General features: G+C 36.7%; 1 protein-coding gene across 2 annotated transcripts in view; it reads left to right on the top strand.

Annotated features, from left to right (window-relative positions):
• Nucleotides 1–16,718, top strand: part of LOC139141981 (protein MMS22-like) — a 51,431-nt gene extending 34,713 nt beyond the window's left edge. For both annotated transcript variants that reach the window (XM_070711765.1, XM_070711764.1), the window contains exons 28-36: nt 400–570; nt 1,578–1,700; nt 2,331–2,429; nt 3,476–3,538; nt 7,251–7,291; nt 8,212–8,352; nt 10,068–10,211; nt 14,284–14,475; nt 16,321–16,718. The gene's annotated coding sequence lies outside the window, so the exon portion shown is untranslated. The remainder of the gene's footprint in view (nt 1–399; nt 571–1,577; nt 1,701–2,330; nt 2,430–3,475; nt 3,539–7,250; nt 7,292–8,211; nt 8,353–10,067; nt 10,212–14,283; nt 14,476–16,320) is intronic.
• Nucleotides 16,719–18,662: the final 1,944 nt, after the last annotated feature.

The raw sequence follows: 18,662 nt of genomic DNA, 5'->3' as shown, positions 1-18,662 counted from the left end.
TGTTGGTTACAATTAGTTATATCCCAGCATGCAACACTACCTCAAGGACAATGATCAGATGCTTTCATTACAGTTTCCTGTGCAGATTGAACAGTGCATGGTAAAAAAATTTCTTTCAAATGTTACAAAACAGTAGTGGATCCAAGTTAAAATGTCTGGGAATAGAAAGAGATTAATGTATCTTCAGAGTCATAAATGAAGAGTTAAAATACAACACTCAGATTTTACACTTTGTTTCTCCCATTAATAAAATACAGTGAGCATTTATTATGAATATTTGAAAAAGTGTTAAAAATTTCAATTTTTTCAAACTTTTACCACCAATAGGTCAAGGTACGGTATATTACAATGTCATTTGTAAAAGTATGAAAAAAGAATTTTCTGGTTTTTGTTTATTAGACTTTCCAGGAGAGAGTAAGCTTCCGTGACAAAGTCTCTCTCTATTTTGGAGATATTGTCAAGTACATTAATCCAACTTTGAAGGCAGCTGGCCCACAGAATGCTCTCAACTGGATCTACAGTGTGTGCGGTCACATTGTAAAATTCACTGCCAAGATCATCTATGTACAGGTAATTGACCGATATATGGAACATCTTTCAGATTTATTGTTCATTAAAGCCCTAATAGCTGAACCTTTTCACATTATTTTCATGATTTCACTTTCAAATTAAAGCTACATCATGCTGTTATACTGGATTAGAGATGTATGCCCACTTTTTACGACACTTGCACAAGGATTGTTTGAGTAAATATGAGTGCATTCTGAATTAAGAAATAAAATGACACTGTTCACAGATATAGGTCTGTATATATGGCTGCATGCATAGGACATCGACCACTGCTGCTTGAAATGTAGATAAATTTTATCGGTGTTGCACACATGGCTGTTGTTGCAGCCAGACGTCTGTGCCTTTAATGTCTTTTCTAGAGGTTATTGTCACATTAGCAGTTGTCTGTGAAGTAATTTTGGTCATTCTCGCATGCATAATTTCCAAGAATGTAATCTAAATTCGCAGACAAATATTTATTTGTACATGTTAATGAGAGAAGTATGACACCATTTGGGTATCATGGCTGCTGATGTGAAGGTTATGTAATGAATGGATGTTATATTCATACCCAATTTAATGCAATGCAAAATTGATGTGACAAACTGACTGTTTGGTATTTATTGAGCAAAACTGGACAGAAATTCCTTGGTTTAGGAAGCTGTATTTGTAATAACAACCTTGTACTTCTAGTATATGATGAACATTGTTACATGCCTCATATATTGAACATCATGAGTCCCATAGGATTCAATGGTAACTTGTTGATGAAATAGCGGGCCAGCTGGTCGCATAGTGATCGTTTGACAGAAAGTTACCCCAAACTATTTTCAACTTGACAACTTTAGAATTTAAAAATTATCAAAATAAATTTTTAACATTTGAAATAGTACAGTCTTTCACAAAAGTATACATGAAAGGTTGATAAGAAAATTAATGAAATTAATTTGTACATGCCTTATGTTCATTTGTCTGCCTAACTCATGAACCATGCCACGTAATTCATATATGGATGTCTTCACACACAGGGCAAGCCACAGTGTCTCTTGCCTGCCATCTTGGATTCATTGGTTGTGCCGCATGCACTGTTCAATCCCAACAAGACCCTTCCTATATCCCAAGTGACCGCCATCAGAGAACACCTTCATCTGGTAAGGCACATCAGTGAACAGATGCGCAGATTTGTCCCTATTCTTTGTGTATGGATCAGTTCACACAGTTAATTACCAAAGCATGGCCCTGTTTTGCGTTATAACCGTTTGAGCACTGTAATCTTTCTCCTCAAAGAAATCAGGGCAACATTTTACTAACTTTTCTGAATTTTTCTGTAATTTTCCCATTATTTTGGACTTAATGGACATAAATTTGCATGGGCTATACTTTTTGACCAAAATTTGGGGAAAAATCAGAAAAAAAATAGTCTACATCTGAAAGAAATTCCTGACTTTATATTGTATAAAGGCCACAAAAATCGACTTTGGCCCTCAAAGGGTTAAAGGCGTAAATTGTAGTCAAACTATTTTTGTACCTCTTGTTTCTGTGATAGGTTTCATAGATTAAATAGACACACGAACAATTTTTGGATGATCATGGTACAGTATGCTAGTGTGCTGTTCAGTCTCAAGAAATCTCAAGGTCATAGTCATTGTGATACTTGAAAAGCGAGGCAGCATAGGTTACTCTGCAAAACATAGAATGCTATGGAAGGTCTTGTGTCTCACCTCACTATTTTCTTTGACATACATGTATCTTTTTCCTTCTTTTTGTTACATCCGCCGTAGTTTCTTGATGGTTTGGCTGTGTTAGATTACAAGAGAGACCCGTACCTTCAACGCAGAATGAAAGACGTCGTTACCCAGTATTTCAACAGATTCCAGATGGTAAGTATTTGACATTGCTGTAGTTGACCTTGTCTGAAATGAAACCCACCTGAACTATTGTATACTGGACTTTTGTAAGTCCCGTATAAATACTGCATTGTTTTTAAGCTTAAGTAGTATGCGCCATGAAAGTGATAGACTTAAACTTTTGCTCAAACTTTCCCCAAAGAAGTTACAACCATTCGTTTACCAAATCAAGAATAAAAATCGGGGTTAGTGCAAGATTTAGTTCTAGAGAAACAAATTACCTAAAATTTACTGATATTTGAAAGTCAAAATAGCCACCATCCATGTGTTAACACAGTGGGGAAAAATACAGAAATGATTTCAGAAAAAATAAGACCTTGAAAATCTTTCTTATTCCAAGAGCTTAAACCTTTGAGTGCTGTAATTTTTCCCACCAAAATTTTAGTACAACATTTTACAAATTTTATTAATTTTTCGGTAATTTTTTGATAATTTTGGACCAAATGGACATCATGTTTTATTAGCTACACTTTTTTATCAAAATTTTGTCAAAATCTGAAAAAATTGACTGGGGTATATTTTTGAAAGGTGACAAAAATTGACTTTAGTGCTCAAAGGGTTAAAAGTGGTACATGTAGATCAGAAAAGAATTTTAAAAATTTGAGAGCATGAATGTCTGTCTCTGAGGCCCATCCTACCTTAACACTGTATTGTCAATGCTTTTGGTTTTTCTTTTGACACATTTACCTGTCATGTTATAGCTCTACAATGATTATTTTGTTCATTTCATCGATAAACATACAGAGCTATGTACAAATCGAACAAAGTAAACTTGAACAATTTTTCCTAGGGTGCCCTAATTCTGCTTGCTCCAAATATGAATGGTACCACTGCCGTGACCCCCTATGTGAATAACAATTCACAACTTGCTATAGTCCGCTATTATCAATGCTAATCTCATTCACTGCTGTCTTAAATTTTTGAAGGAAACCACTTTTTGCCACAGGATGCTGACATCCGTCGTATTGTCAACTTAAAAAAAATATTACATATTTGTAAATTTTTTTTTGACTTGACAGAAATCTACCGGGTCAGCAAACATTGGTGCAAGTGTGACCTGCAGTACAAACCATCCATTTTTGGTAAGAACTTAAACAACGAGGGCGCAGCAGCGTTCCTAGGTCTGGGTGCATATATGGTGGAACCTCTGTACCATTTTTGTTGTCCACAGAAGGATTGTACTGTCATAACAGGGGAAGCTCAGTAATATTTGCTTGGGTACCGGCCTTACAAGAAACATGTTAAAAGATGAATCTTATTTTCACTGTGACCGGAAGTGTACAGAGCAGTGTTTGGTTTAGCCGAGTGAAGAGGCGAACTAAATTTCTGAAACGTTGAGTTACAGTAACAATTTTTGTTTTCATTCGGCTATTTCACATACTGTAAAAATACCTTTGAAATACTAGCTATGCAACTCGTCAAACTAGGAGCACATCCAAAAACAGGCAAACATCGTGAAATAACCCCTACAATATACTGAATTTTTAATATATCAGGAATTTAGGGAGTAATACAAGGTCTTGCCATTGCACGGAAGATATCTGCGAACACAGAATTTTATCAAGCGCATCCTTCAATTATCTTATTGTGAACACTGTCTCCATATCTACATATAAGTATAATAATAGTAATAAAAATTGGATTCTTATATAGAGCACATATCCACAATTTGTGCTCAAGGTGCTTTACAATTATTATAATTATTACCCCTGGTCACTGGACCTAATTTGATACCAATCAACTCCCTGGGGAGCAAACAACAGCTCACATGTGCAGCCAATCAGCACAGCAGGGTAAAAGCACACATTACAACCATTGTCCTACACACAATACCTTAGTCCAAGCTTAGTCAAAGCTTATATGAAGCTTGGCGCAGAAGCTCAGTACAATGGTGAGTGTGCCGACCTTAAGTTAAGACTGGTTCGCCCAAGATTCGTTGAAGTTTATCCTTGCATACCTTTGTTGAACTTTAGGCAACTAACCTTTATAAAAGCTTCAAGCCGCACTTTTCAATCCCAGGTTCTCGCATTAGTGGAGTTCTCCTCCCAGTCAAACACATGGCCAGTACGATGTTTGATTTCTATAACATTAATTACACAAACTGATCTCAATCTTTTGTCACCTTTTGCTAATCCTGCAAACAGAGCTTATATAACCGTTTGATTGACGGTCGGTTCAAACATTAGCCAACGGTCATTTGTTCCTCAGCACCACACTCGAATTTCCTTAAAAAACATCGTCCAGTCACGTTAGAATTTGAATATAACCACAGGGTTCGATCGGCAGCAGCTTCGTGCTGACCGCTTGGCAGTCTGTCAGCGTTTTTGAGGTCGGAAAAACTAAAAAGTGGCATTTTCTGGAGCGTGTGCCCTCATGTTACCTGTTTGGTGTCCACTTACACAATGAACGCCTCCATTGGTTTGCACCCTTTTAATATAAATCTATGCAAATGTAAAAAAGCCATGCTACTGATTGGACATGCAGTGTTTGGTCCGAGAATCCCATATAATTTTGCCATGTTTAAGACGTTCATTGTCATTTAATCTTGCATATGATGTCTGTGAATATAAAGGAACTAAACTTGAGTCTAGAATAAACTGAACAAATGTTCTGGTTTTTTTTTTCGGAAAACACGTATGTTTCAAAACGTGTTCCCTGTACGACCATTTGACCCTTCTTTGAACATGTCAGAAAAGTGCCCATCATGATTACTCAAATTCATCAAATGGTCAAAGCGATGCTATGAGATTTCAAAAACTCCTGCCCGGTGTATGCAAACGACTGTGTCATCAGTAATCCCCCTATAGTGTGCCCACGGTCCTGTAACTCCCAGTTTAAGCTTCCAAATCTTGTTCCAAGCTTGTGCAGTAAACCTTGCGTTGAACTTTACAGATAAGCTTTTTATCATCCTCGTTTCCACTGTAGCTTTTTGGTCCCTTGACCCAGCATAAAGGGTTATTTTTTCCTCAGTTTAGGGAGCTGATTTTGCTGCTGAGTCTTGGCAAATTATTGGTTTGAAAGTTATGATCCACATTTAAGTAAAAATGTAGACCAATGATTGGGCTTTGGATAAAATAAACACAAACGCGTTGAAAATATGTTTGCGTTGAAACCGACATCGCGACAGGAACACCTCTTATCGTCACAGTCCAGTACGCCCGGTGCTTTCAATTTCATGTCGTCTGCACTGCTGAAGAAGAGTGCGGCTTGGTTGACTGCATCACGACTTTTATGAATTAATCGCTATACGACAAGTTTCTTGTTGACAAGGTTTAATACCGACGTACTGAGTTATATCAAGTATAGCCATAAATGAGCCACAAAAATCCGACTACACTTCTGAAAATACACGACAGCGAAGAGATGCACACACCACACTTTACGATTCACAGTGACTCAGAAAGTTCATGATCCTGTTCCCTGTAAGTTTTTGACAAAAATCATATTACTAGTAAAGATACTCCCAAGAAAGACAGACTTTAATTTAGGTCGTTTAAACAAGTTTAGTCATATTTAGGCAAGCCAGTGACAAAAATATACAAGCAGAAGATGTAAATACCTTTGAAATGATTTATTTGTATATTGCAACAAAATGTACACAGTAATATTACAAAGCTGTACTCCGAGTTTTCCCTAATCCGCTCACAAATTCCTTTCTGAGATGATAAATTCGGAATATGGGCCTTTTAAGGAAGGACATGGATAATTCTTGAAGATGAACTGACTGGCACAACTATTAAACATATATCCACTTTGCATTCGTACGTAGAGGTCGTACAGATATCTGTAGACTTTCCTCTGGGAGCTGCGCGAGGTTGATTTTGACAGGATTTTTGATAGGCCTTGCAACTTTCATGAAGGGCTGTGAATATTTTTCAGAGTTGAACAATTACTCACTTTACACACTCCAGCCTATGTTTCACATTTAATGCGGTACTTCACATAAATATAAACATCCTTCAAATTATGGAAACCCGGATAGACATCTTAATAATTAAATTGTTTTATCTGAAATTTTACCACAACCACCCAGCGAAGTGGAATGGCCTAAAAGCGGAATAATATCAACAAGTGAAACGGTTGCCATCACTCCTTTGCAACCAACTTTCCATATGAGTACAGCGCGAGTAAGCAAGGGCCTTTTTCTATCGATTTCGTATCAAATATCGGAATGTCGCCAGGGAAATGACCATAACCAATTTATGCATGAATGATAAAGGGGTTATTACACATAATGTGTCCGCATTTTGGATACATCACTCGAATACAACGCGATATCGACCAAACTGCGTGTCTGCATTTTCCGGCTATATGTAAAGCTTCGTTGTTTGCCCACAGGTGAAGGTTAAAATGCCAAGCTTCACTGAAGCTTAATCCAAGGTACGCTTGATTTAAGATTTGGCAAAAATCCTGCTCCAAGCTTTGGACACAATCCTTATCTCAAGATTTGCAAATAAGATTGGATTAATCTTTATTGACGACAAGCTTGGCCGAAGAGCATTGGCAAACCTTCACCCAAGCTAAGAGTACCGCCAAGCTTAGACTAAGGTACTGCACAATCGTGTGTGTACCAGGTACCAATCACTCCTGGGTGGGGAGAAGCAATGAGGAATAAAGTGCCTTGCTCAAGGACACAACACCATAGCCATGCCGGGGCTCGAACTCGCCATCCCGAGATCGTGCGTCCACTGCTCTAGCCACTGGCCCATGTTGCCTCCTTAGATCCATCACATAGAATGAGTGTATTTCAGTGTTGTCAGAGAATGACCTTATTTAATCATCGTCTTATTTCAGACAACTCTCCAGAGTTCAGATGAAGCCAGTGAACAAATGAGGTGAGAATGAAATACCTAGATTAAACTCTATCCTGACAAGTTCATGTGCCACCATCAGGTCAAGGTGGTTAGAAGCACTGAGGCACAACAGGTCCCATACGTTGTGTCTTACCAAAGACTTGAATATTTGAAGGCCACTGAAAAACAGACACTGCAAATATCATTTTTACTCACTAAACCTGCTTTAATATACCATGCAAAGTAGGTGAAAACACTTATATGCTAAAAGTGGCCCCTTTTGACACCATTGGCATCAATTTACAAGTCTACCTGTGTTGTAACAGTGTGGTAGAGTGTGCCTGAGGGACAGATATTCAGACTTTTCCGATACTTTTCTGATCTACCACTTGTAGGGGCTCAATTTAAAGCTCTTGGTGTAAGAAGTCTAGTCAAATTTTCTCAAATTTTGCCAAAATTTTGAGAAAAAAACTGTAGCAAAGGAAAAGTGATGTCCATTAGGTCAGAAAGTATCAAAAATTACAGAAAAATTCATAAAAATTGGTAAAATTGGGCACTAAAATTTTTGCGGGAGAAAATTACAGCGCTCAAAGGGTTAATTTTTTTGGAAATCTAATTTTACTTTTCCCAACAGTGTTAACAAAGGGGTGACAGCCATTTTAGAATTTCAGATATCAGTAGATGTTATGTTGTTCGTTTCTCCAGTACCAAACCTTGAACAGTGACTCTACATTTTTATTCTTGATTGAGAGAATAGTAGAAAGTTTCATTGAGGAAAGTTTGAGCAAATGTTTAAATCTTTCACTTTTGAGGCACATACTACCTAAAAAAAAAAAAGATAGAGTATATTTTTGAATTTGGTCATTTATTCAGTTAAGTTTAAAACACTCCAATATGGCCCAGCCATACCCCAATAGAATAATCCGTCACTGAATGATTGCTTTTGTAATCTTCCCCATCAGGAACTTTCAGGTCTTTCTCTTGGAGCAAATTTGTTCCATACACCTCATTCCCAGAAAAAATAAGCTGACTCCAGTCATCACCAACAGTCTCGTTTTTCTCAAGGAATTCTACCGAAGAGCGTCTGTACAAGACTCAGCCAGGTTTGTGCTGCTTTCCATTCTCTTGTAGGAAGACAAAGTAATCCTTTTGTTATCCTCTGCTGCCAACCAACAGCAGTAATTGTTGATGCACTGGCCGTCAAAACCTATTTGCCATCAACAAACCAATGTCTTGAGACCGTCACCACAGAACTTTGGTTCTACCTCATTGTATTTCAGTGCAATTTAACCTTTTGAGTGCCACAGTCAATTTTTATCGCCTTTATGAAATGTACTCCAGTCAATTTTTTTCAGATTTTTGCAAAAATTTAGTTGAAAACTTTAATCAATGAAATGTGATGTCCGTTTGGTCCAAAATTATCAGAAAAATTACAGAAAAATTCACAAAAATTGGTAAAATGTTCCTCGAAAATTTTGGCGGGAAAAATTACAGCACTCAAAGGGTTAAATACTTATGTTATTGATTCCCTCCTCAAAAAAGTTTGCCTCCAGGCTTGCATACACAAAACTATCACAATGATGAGAACGTTAGAATAAGTGAAAAGTTCAAAGAGAGTTTAAAACCCCACTAGCTGTCTTATTTTTGTGATTTTACTTCCACACTAAAACAAGTTCGTGGGAATGTACTCATTGAGGGGCCTGTATACAAGTATTAATAACTGCTCATGTAGACTGCATAGTGCAATTTTGAACAAGATAAATGATAAACGTGTGCCCACACATGAAATGGCGCCCCCATGCAAATATGGCAAAAATGGTGTACAAGGTGCATACATGTATATGCATTGGAATCTCCACACAAACAACAGAGTAGTCCAATGTAATGCATAGTGCTAAATATTTTCTACTGGGACATATGCTTTGTTTCATTTTAATATATTACCAGTTTTTAAAAATGACAAAAATCAAAATAGTGGTTAAAATTTAAATTTACTTGTCCAATTTTTCACTAAAGAATGGTTTTGTAAAGTAGTAGAAGACTTCATCCTTTAAATGGTTGGGATTTAAAGAAAACCAGAGAAAATAGAAAGCCTTTTTAGGTCAACAAATTTCAAGAGTTGCAGCTTGTAGGGCTTTAAGATAGACACAGTTGTCTGAAGGAAAAACTTCCCACGATGACCTTTCTGGCCACCAGCACCTTAAAGGTATACAGTCACCTGTAATCGAAATATGTCCATATATGGTCAAAGGGGCGTTCCTTGGTATTTAAAATGTCCATGAAGGCGTTGTTTTTAAAAAGCTGAAAATCTGTGATTGGTTAGATTTTTTCTTTCCATGGTAACTGTGGCAAAATTGGAACAGGTGACAAGTATACCTTTAACAACCAAAGAATCTGAAATTGACTGTGAAGAGGTTGGCTACATCTTTGAAGTTTTGCTTATTGTAGTACATCAAACGTACAGTTGCTGTACAAGTACATGTACATCCTTCAGGCAGTACAGACATCAGATGAAGCAACTTGTTTCTCCAGTTTGACGCATCTAAATAACACTTCACCCAATCTTCATTATGAAAATAATAGGGGTTTCTTGGGAGGCTTGAAGTCCGTGAGGGTAGCCTTGACCTGTCCAATGTACAACCGTGAATCCAACTACAGTAGTACAGTAGTGTATAAAACAAGTAGTAAACCTCACAAAAACACCCTCCCCATCCCTCCACACACCCCATGCTTTTGATTCATTCTTAAAATTTGTTCAACATTGGCCAAGTGTTGTTCAGTCATGCCACCAAAAGGTCTTTGGTAATTTTTTCGCCAGATCTGTGTCACTGGTATTTGGTTCCCTCTTGGACATTCTACTGATCGCCGAGTCATCATCTGTGAGCAACGTGAAGAAGCCGGCCATTGTTGTTCTACAAGCAGCCCTAGATGCCTACCAGCAAGTACCCCATCTTGTACCCAGGTGAAAAAAACCACTTCTTTGTACTCTTTAGGACGCAATAAGTGGCTGACTGCAGAGGTCTGAAACGAGCAAAATTCCTATTTTCGAGTGTTTTGCTCCACTGTTTCAGAAACGATGAAATACCCCCTATTCCCTGTCAACGGGTACACAATCACCATTGATAACAATGTGTTTGGGCTAAACCATGGCGGTGAAAGGGTATAAGTGATATTGCCTTTTCGTTACATCTTAATCAGTATCTGTGGTAGCTCATTTTAAGAACACAAAGCCCAATTTTCCCTTGGAAGAAGCAAGATATTTGTAGGGCTCCTCCACCCCGCATGGTTTCGTGAAACAACTTAGGGTTATATTGATTTGTGAAATTTATCAGTTTCAGCCCCTTGTTCCGCAGTCTTGTCAAAGTGGTAAGTTATCACATTTTGGCAAGTTGTAGCAATTGTAATTGTGTAGGCCTTCTCAGAGTGTAACCTCTGCTAAATGTTTGATCCATGGCTGACTATTGTATATAATATCCATGGCTTAGAGTATTGTATATCATATCATATCCATGGCTTACAATATTGTATATCATTTCATTATTATTACTAGTGGTAGTTGTATCTATCATTTAAACTCAATAAACTGTTTAGCCAATAGCTGTTCTAACACATTTCAGGCAGTGCAAAACATTTACACTATCTACATTAAAAAGTACAAAACACAATCAGAACTTATTTCGGAGAATGGGATCTTTTAATTGTTCAAATTTATCAAAAGTGTTAGGTGCCTTTTTGCTGGAAGTTGCAATATTACAAATCATGCATAAAAATAGCCCAAAGAGGGGGTAGGAAGTGCTTAATTCTGAAACAGTTTACATGCATTATCTGTATGGCTTTCTTGTCTAAGGCTTTTCTCCAGGCCTCAATGGTAGTTAAAACTCAGAGTAAACAAAGTTTCTAGATAATAATAATAATACCGTAATAATAATAATAATAATGGGTTCTTATATAGTGCACATATCCACAAGCACATGTGCTCAAGGCGCTTTACAATTATTATTACCCCTGGTCACTGGACCTAATATGATACCACTCAACTCCCTGGGAGCAAACAGCAGCTCACATGTGCAGCCAATAAGCGCAGCAGAGCTAAACGCACACATTACAACCTCTGTCCTACCAGGTACTCATCACTCTTGGGTAGGGAGAAGCAATAAGGAATAATGTGCCTTGCTCAAGGAAACAGCACCATGGCCATGCCGGGGCTCGAACTCACCATCCTGTGATCGCGCGTCCACTGCCTCTAGCCATTTGGCCATGATGCCTTCTATATTGCTTGGCGGATCACAGTAGGATGTCTTCATGAAAAAACAATTTTGTAATTTAGCTGGTGACACTAATTTTTCCCTGTGGACACGACTGGAACTAATTTGAGAGAATAGGATATACTAGTAATCTTAGTTTCATTAGCAAATTTAAGCTCAACTTCTTTTCTTGTTTGCAGTTCACTTTTTTTTATGGCTAATTTGTAATATTACAAACTTCCAGCGATAGACCTTTTCCCGGATATCCCAAAATGCATTGCAGTGGCTATATCAAACACAGTATATACACTCAAAACAACGAAAACATACTGATTTGTATTGTACAATGGATTGTTAAAAGAAGAATGATGCAAATTTGCAGTGCCAATTAATGCCCCATGTATATTCTAACCATCAATGATGAAAAGAGTTCTGTGAGTAACATACATGTACCCTGCATGTACCATGTGTACCCTACGGCTAAAAAGTTCTATTTGTAACATATGCTTTGTATACCCTGGCATGCATTGCATCATGGAACCGGTAGAAGAACCATAGGGTACCTAACACTTGATAAATTTGAAGAATTACGGAATAATTTTCTCAGAGGAGACAAGGTTCTTTCAGGAAATGCAACAAGATCGTCCTTGGGCATACTTTCATTCTACAGAGAATCCATGATTTGCAACTTATTCACCAGATGAATACTCAAGCTGTGATCTTTCAAAATTGAAATTGAATGGTGTTTTATCATGCTGAACCCAACTGTCAAGCTTTATTAAATGGGAACTTTCCCTGTAAAAACTGGATTATCGTAAATCTATGCAAATGTTAAAAAGCCATGCTACTGATCGACATGCCGTGTTTGGTCCCAGAATCTCATAATTTTGCCGTGCTTCACACGTTCATTGCCATTAAATCTTGCATATGATGTTTGTGAAGATATAAAAACTAAACTTGAGTTGAAAAAAACTGAAAAAAAGTTCCGTCTATTGTCAGAGAACGCATACGTTTCAAAATGTGTTCCCTGTACAACCATTTGACCCCTCTTTGCATATGTCATGAAGTGCCCATCAGGATTATTCAAAATATACTGTCAAAGGGATGCTACGAGAATTCAAAAGCTCTGGCCCAGTGTATGCAAATGACTGCGCTATCAGTAATCGCCCTATTGGGCATCCATGGTTCCGTACTTTCCTGTTTAAGTTCAGAAGAAGATGCATCATGGATGAAATGTCACAGTTTTACCCTTTTTAGACTATAGTAGGTCTAATTTGTCAAAATGATACTTACACCGGCTTACTGAACATGTTGACAGTGCAAACACATTGCCTTGCTCTGATGTAAGGTAGGTACATGTACTCTCCTCGAAAATGGAAAATTTGCTCAAACTTTTCTCAAAGAAACTTTCAACCTTTCTCTTATCAAACAAGAAAAAAATTAGGGGTCATTGCACAAAATTTGGAACCAAAAAAACAAGTTAACTACATGTAACAGTAACCGATATTTGAAATTCAACCTGGCCGCTATCCACATCTATATTAACTCTGTGGAGAAAGATTAAATCTGCAATTTTCAAAATCTTTCTTATTCCAAGAGCTTTATAATGAGCCCCTACAAGTTGTAGATCAGAAAAGAATCGTAAAAATATTTAGAATGTAAATATCTGTCCTCGAGGCGCTTTCTATCTTAAAGTGTATTCAAAGAAGAAGAGAGAATTCAGCCAGACTGTTTGTGCATAACAGTATTCTGTAAGGTATACTTTTTTCAAAGTCAAGTCTTCAGCAAGTGAGTCCCTCTGCATGTTATCTGCTGTCATTTTCATTAAAAAAAATCAATATCTTTGTGTTTGGAATGTAGTTCCACCAAGATTCCCTATTTTATTGCAAAGTACTTCAGATGACTTGCAAAGACGATTGTTCAAAACGTGCAAAGTTGCAAAAAGAAAATATAATTTTCAAGACATTAGAATGTGATATTCAGAAAGGTATGGACAGGCAACAAAAACGTGCCAGTCAGATAACAAAGCACAGTGCCACTACCTCAGTATTCTGTGTACTCAGGAAACTAGCTGACACTTCAAGGCAATGCATCTGGGTGTGCAATTCATACTCAAACAATGGATGTTTCCGTTCTTTGCTATAGGCAGATCCTGTAACAAGTGATTATGTAATGAGGTTATTTGTTGACGGATGTAAAACCTTTTTTGGATAAATTTGATTATTTGGCAGTAAACAGTTTGCCTTTTAGGGAAAAATAAATTTCTAGAAATCCATGGAAAGGATGAGATTGTTAGCCTTACAAAATCTAGATACATCATGTCAACACAGCTGCATTACATGTATTTAATGTGTACAATGTACATGTACATTAGGACAAATATATCTTAACTTTCATCAATCGCCAACATACCTTGGATACATATGACCTATGAGTGCAGTTCCGACAAACCCTTCCCTTATACATCAGATATATTCGTTATAATGCAATTTTAAAACAGATCAGCTGTACATGTCTTGTAGCTGAATCCATGAAACTACAGATGGTGGAGTGAGACCTCTGTGCACAGAGTTAAGTACGAAGAACATGACAGCACTTGCTGTAGAAACTTCCTATCCTATTTGAATACATGTACCTATCAGCATATCTATCTGTCTATCCACCCTTCTGTCTGTCTGTCTGCCGTCCTATCATTCTACAGACTCATCAAAACCACTGTCCAACAATCCATCCATCTGTATCCATTTTTAAAGTACATAATATTTCTAAACTTTTGTTTGATTTCTGTAGGGAGAAACTGGACATGTCTTTGCGAGTGTTCATAATAAAGCACTTCAGGACTGCTCATGTATACGTGCTCCGTGTGCTGGAAGCTGTGTCAGTCATGTGCAAAGATGTCGTAGTGAATGTGCTACCAAAGCTTCTTGATGAAGTCTATCAAATGGAAATGAAGAGAGGTGTTGGCAGAGACAGTAACCTTCGGTCTGTACAATTCAATGGCTTCTTGTTGTAGCATGTATGTGTTGTGTTTTGGGAGAACAAGATCAAAAGCTTGTTGTCATAATGATGTTTGACTGAATAGTGTAGTGTTCTATATGTACTCTTGTGATCAGATATGTTTGTCACTATTAACCCCCTAAGCTTTTTATTTTTCGCACCAAAATTGTAGTGCAATATTGTACCTATTTTTAGCACCTCTTGTTGTTGTCATCGTCATCCGTCCGTCTGTTGTCAGTCAACAATTGCCTTCTCCTGTGAAACTGCAAGTACGATTGCTTTGAAATTTGATAAACAGTTCACGTGTGGTGATCATACTTTAGTTTATTCAAATCATGGTGAAATTTGCATATCTGTATTTTTGGGGCCTATTTTGCTGTTTTTGGTAGAAAAATCTTATCTGAAACCGCATGTCCAATTGCTTTGAAATTTGAAATGCTGTTTACTTAGGGTAACTTCAGTTAAATTTGTTCAAATAAGGGTGAAATTTGCATCTTCAAAATTTTTGATCAAAAATCTGTAAAAATCTTCAAAACTACAGGTCAGATAGCTTTGATATTTGGTACACAGGTCGCTAGGGATACTCTATTTCAGATTTGTTCAAATTGTGCAGAAATGTGCAAATTTGTATTTTTAGGCAAATTTTGCCATTTTTGGTCAAAAAATTTGTTTCACCAAAGCTAGCTTGTCTGACAGCTTTGATATTTGGTATACAGGTTTGTAGGGATGAGCAAAATATGATATGTTCAAATTATGATGAAATGTACAATTTTGTGTTTTGGGGCAATTTTTGCCATTTTTGGTCAAAAATGTGTTTCTCAAAAGGTACTTGTCTGATAGCTTTGAAATTTGGTATACAGGTTCCTACAGATAAACTAAATGTGATTTGTTGAAATTATGATGAAATCTGCAATTTTGTATTGTAAAGGCAATTTTTGCCAGTTTTGGTCAAAAAATGTGTTTCTCAAAAGTACTTGTCTGATAGCTTTGAAATTTGGTATACAGGTTCCTACAGATAAACTAAATGTGATTTATTAAAATTATGATGAAATCTGCCATTTTGTATTTTGGGGCAATTTTTGCCAGTTTTGGTCAAAAAATGTATTTCTCAAAAACTACTTCTCTGACAGCTTTGATATTTGGTGTGCTGGTTCCAAGGATTTATTTTCATATGATATATTGAAATTATGATGAAATCTGCAATTTTGTTTTTTGGTGCAATTTTTGCCATTTTGGTCAAAAAATTTGATTCTCAAATAAACTACTTGTTTGATAGCTGTCGTTGACATGTCCTTAGGAGTGATCTTAATGTGATATGTTCAAATAATGATGAAATCTTCAATTGTGTATTTTTGCAGCTATTTATGCCATATTTTGTCTGACCACTGAATGAGCTATCAAAGATTTCCACCTTCTTCATCAACACATGTGTCAAAAATAGTTATTCTCTACATAAACACAGCAGAGCTATATCGGCCACTAGTTGCTTATTATGAATTTTTGGCTCCAATGTAAGCGACACAGAGCCTGTCTAACATGTTGGTGTGTTGTGTCTTCCGGCATCCATCAACATTTTACATTCCAAGCTGCTTCTTCAACACAGCTGGTCCAATTCCTGTAATATGATCTTTGGAGTACAGGTCCCCAGGGATGACCTTAATCGGATTTGTTCAAATTGCGATGAAATATGCAAACATATGTTTTTGAAAAAATTCAATAAACAGCATAGCAGTGATTTAAATATATCAATGTGCCATTCAATGATGAAAATCATTCTATTTTTTGAATAGATTTTTATTAATCAGGGTAATTTTCATTTTTCATTCACAGCCGTGCTGTTCGTAAATTGTTGGAAACATTTGGAGAGGCTGGAGAAAATTTCATATCACATCTTGAAGAACCAAACCCAAACTTCTGCATTTCTTCAGTCGAAGATATGCTGTAAATTTTGTCTTTTGCACTGAGATTTAACATAATATTATATGAATTTGCACGCCCTGATTTTACACAGGCAAAGTCCGGCTTTTTATAATGTTTTTATCCATGCCGCAATAGGACAAATTGTAAGTTTGTAGCCGTAGCAGGCAAGGCCTTGCTAGTTTGAGCAAGCAGGAAAGCCTGGCTACAAAGTACATCCTTTTTTGTATCAAAATTAATCCTGATATGTAGGATCATAGCCTACATTCAGCTCTGTAGATTGAACATTAAGCTATTTGTATATAACCTTCCACATGCAGTCTTGTGTACATATATTGTCAGCTGAATAAAATTCACACCAACCATAACAGAACATTTCCAGGCTAATTATTTCTGTTTAAAGAAAGCACACAATTGAGTTCAACTGCAGTCAATTTGCGTCCTGAGCGCCCTGCCAGTAAATAGTTTATTTATTTATTTATTTATTTAATTCACATTAAAGGATTTCCCAAGGGCAAAGACGCCTATAAGGTTGTAATCTACCATGGGGTCCTACATAAAATGAAAAATATTAAAGTTTAAAACATGAAAATTAGTAAAAAAGTAAAATCAGTACAGGTAAACTATTAGAACCGTGACTACAGATAGAAAAATATAAAGAACACTGCTGAAATGTGAAGGAGACTATCTGTTTACATTATCTTTGATGTAAAAGTTCAACTGGGATTTGAAATTATTCAAGTTTGTACAGCACCTAATCATGTCAGGCAGAGAGTTCCAACTCGAATTGCACGCATGGAAAAAGCCCTTTGCCCTGTTTCAGTACAAAGTCGAGGCAGTAATAATTTGCAAGTTAAGGCTCCTCGTGTCCCATAAGTTTGGACGTCATTCAGCGTAATAATTTTATCAATAAGACAACTTGGAGCAGTATTATTGAAACATTTGTAAACCATAATACAAATAAAGTAAAAAATACGTTGTCTAATAGAAAAGTGAACCTTTCAAAAAGTATATCAGTTTGGGTATCAAAATCAGCATTAATCTGTATTTTATAAACCCTGTCTATATTTTTAGAGGTTGTATTTCCCCACACAATACAGCAGTAATCAATGGCAGATTGAATCAAACCATAATGTAAAACTTTTCTAAGGTGCAAAGGAATGAAATTACACAGGCGCCTAAGTAGTCCAACTCTCCGGCTCAAAGTAAGACACAAATTATCAATATGTTTATCCCATGAAATAAGATTGTCTAATGTTAGTCTCAAACTCTTTTCAGAGGCGACACATGAAATTTGTTTGTTATTAATGGAGATGTCCAATTGTTCACAAGAAATTAACGTCATTTATTTTTTAACGAGATCCGACTAACACAGCTTTCGTTTTGTCTTCATTTATCATCATTCCATTACTGTGAATCCAGTTATTTGACAACATTACATCATTTTGAAGGGATTCATTAACATGCGGAACAGAAATTCCTGAGGTAAGAAGGGTCTGGTCATCAGCGTACATATCAAGTTGAGAGTTGTGCAAAGTAAATGGTAAATCATTGATAAAAGTAGTAAAGAGTAGTGATCCCAGTAATGATCCCTGAGACACACCTACGGTCACCTATTATAGAAATAACGGACAACGCGCTGACGATGAACGTTCATTTATGGGCAAGGGCGAGAGGAATGCCAAAAAATAACAGCCTCGCCAGTTAATTTTGGCTTTCCTCTCACCCGCGCCCATAAATAAATGCTAATGGTCAGCGCGGAGTCTGTTATTTCCATTATATTATAAACGAACCCCAAAACCGTCAAAATTTACGAAAATCTCCCATGCAAACGAGAATTTGTCAGTGAGTAGTGCGCGCTGTAAAAATTGTGCAAATCCGGATATTTTATCAAAACAGGTGTCTAAACTTGACCCACAAGTGTTCCATTTTATTTTGTGATTGATTATGATCTTTGTAGAAATTACAATTTACGTTTTATTCATATTCACGGGCACATAAACAAACCATTATTGCGTATTTGTGGTCGGTCACATGGTTCAGCTCGACCAATTAAAATGCGACGGACATGGCATGGTAATATAATGAACATTCGAAATTTTACCCATATAAGTAACAACTTGTGAACAATTTGAGAAAAACGATTTAACCAGTTTAACCCATTAATTTCTAGTCCATATAAAGACAACTTTTTAAGAAGGGTTCGATGATCAACTAGATCAAATGCTTTTGACAAATCCAAAAATAGAATACCA

This window comes from Ptychodera flava, chromosome 10 (assembly GCF_041260155.1).
Source record: "Ptychodera flava strain L36383 chromosome 10, AS_Pfla_20210202, whole genome shotgun sequence".
Classification (NCBI taxonomy): domain Eukaryota; kingdom Metazoa; phylum Hemichordata; class Enteropneusta; family Ptychoderidae; genus Ptychodera; species Ptychodera flava.
The sequence above is the reverse complement of the archived record's forward strand: the minus strand, read 5'-3'. Positions and strand labels throughout refer to the sequence as shown.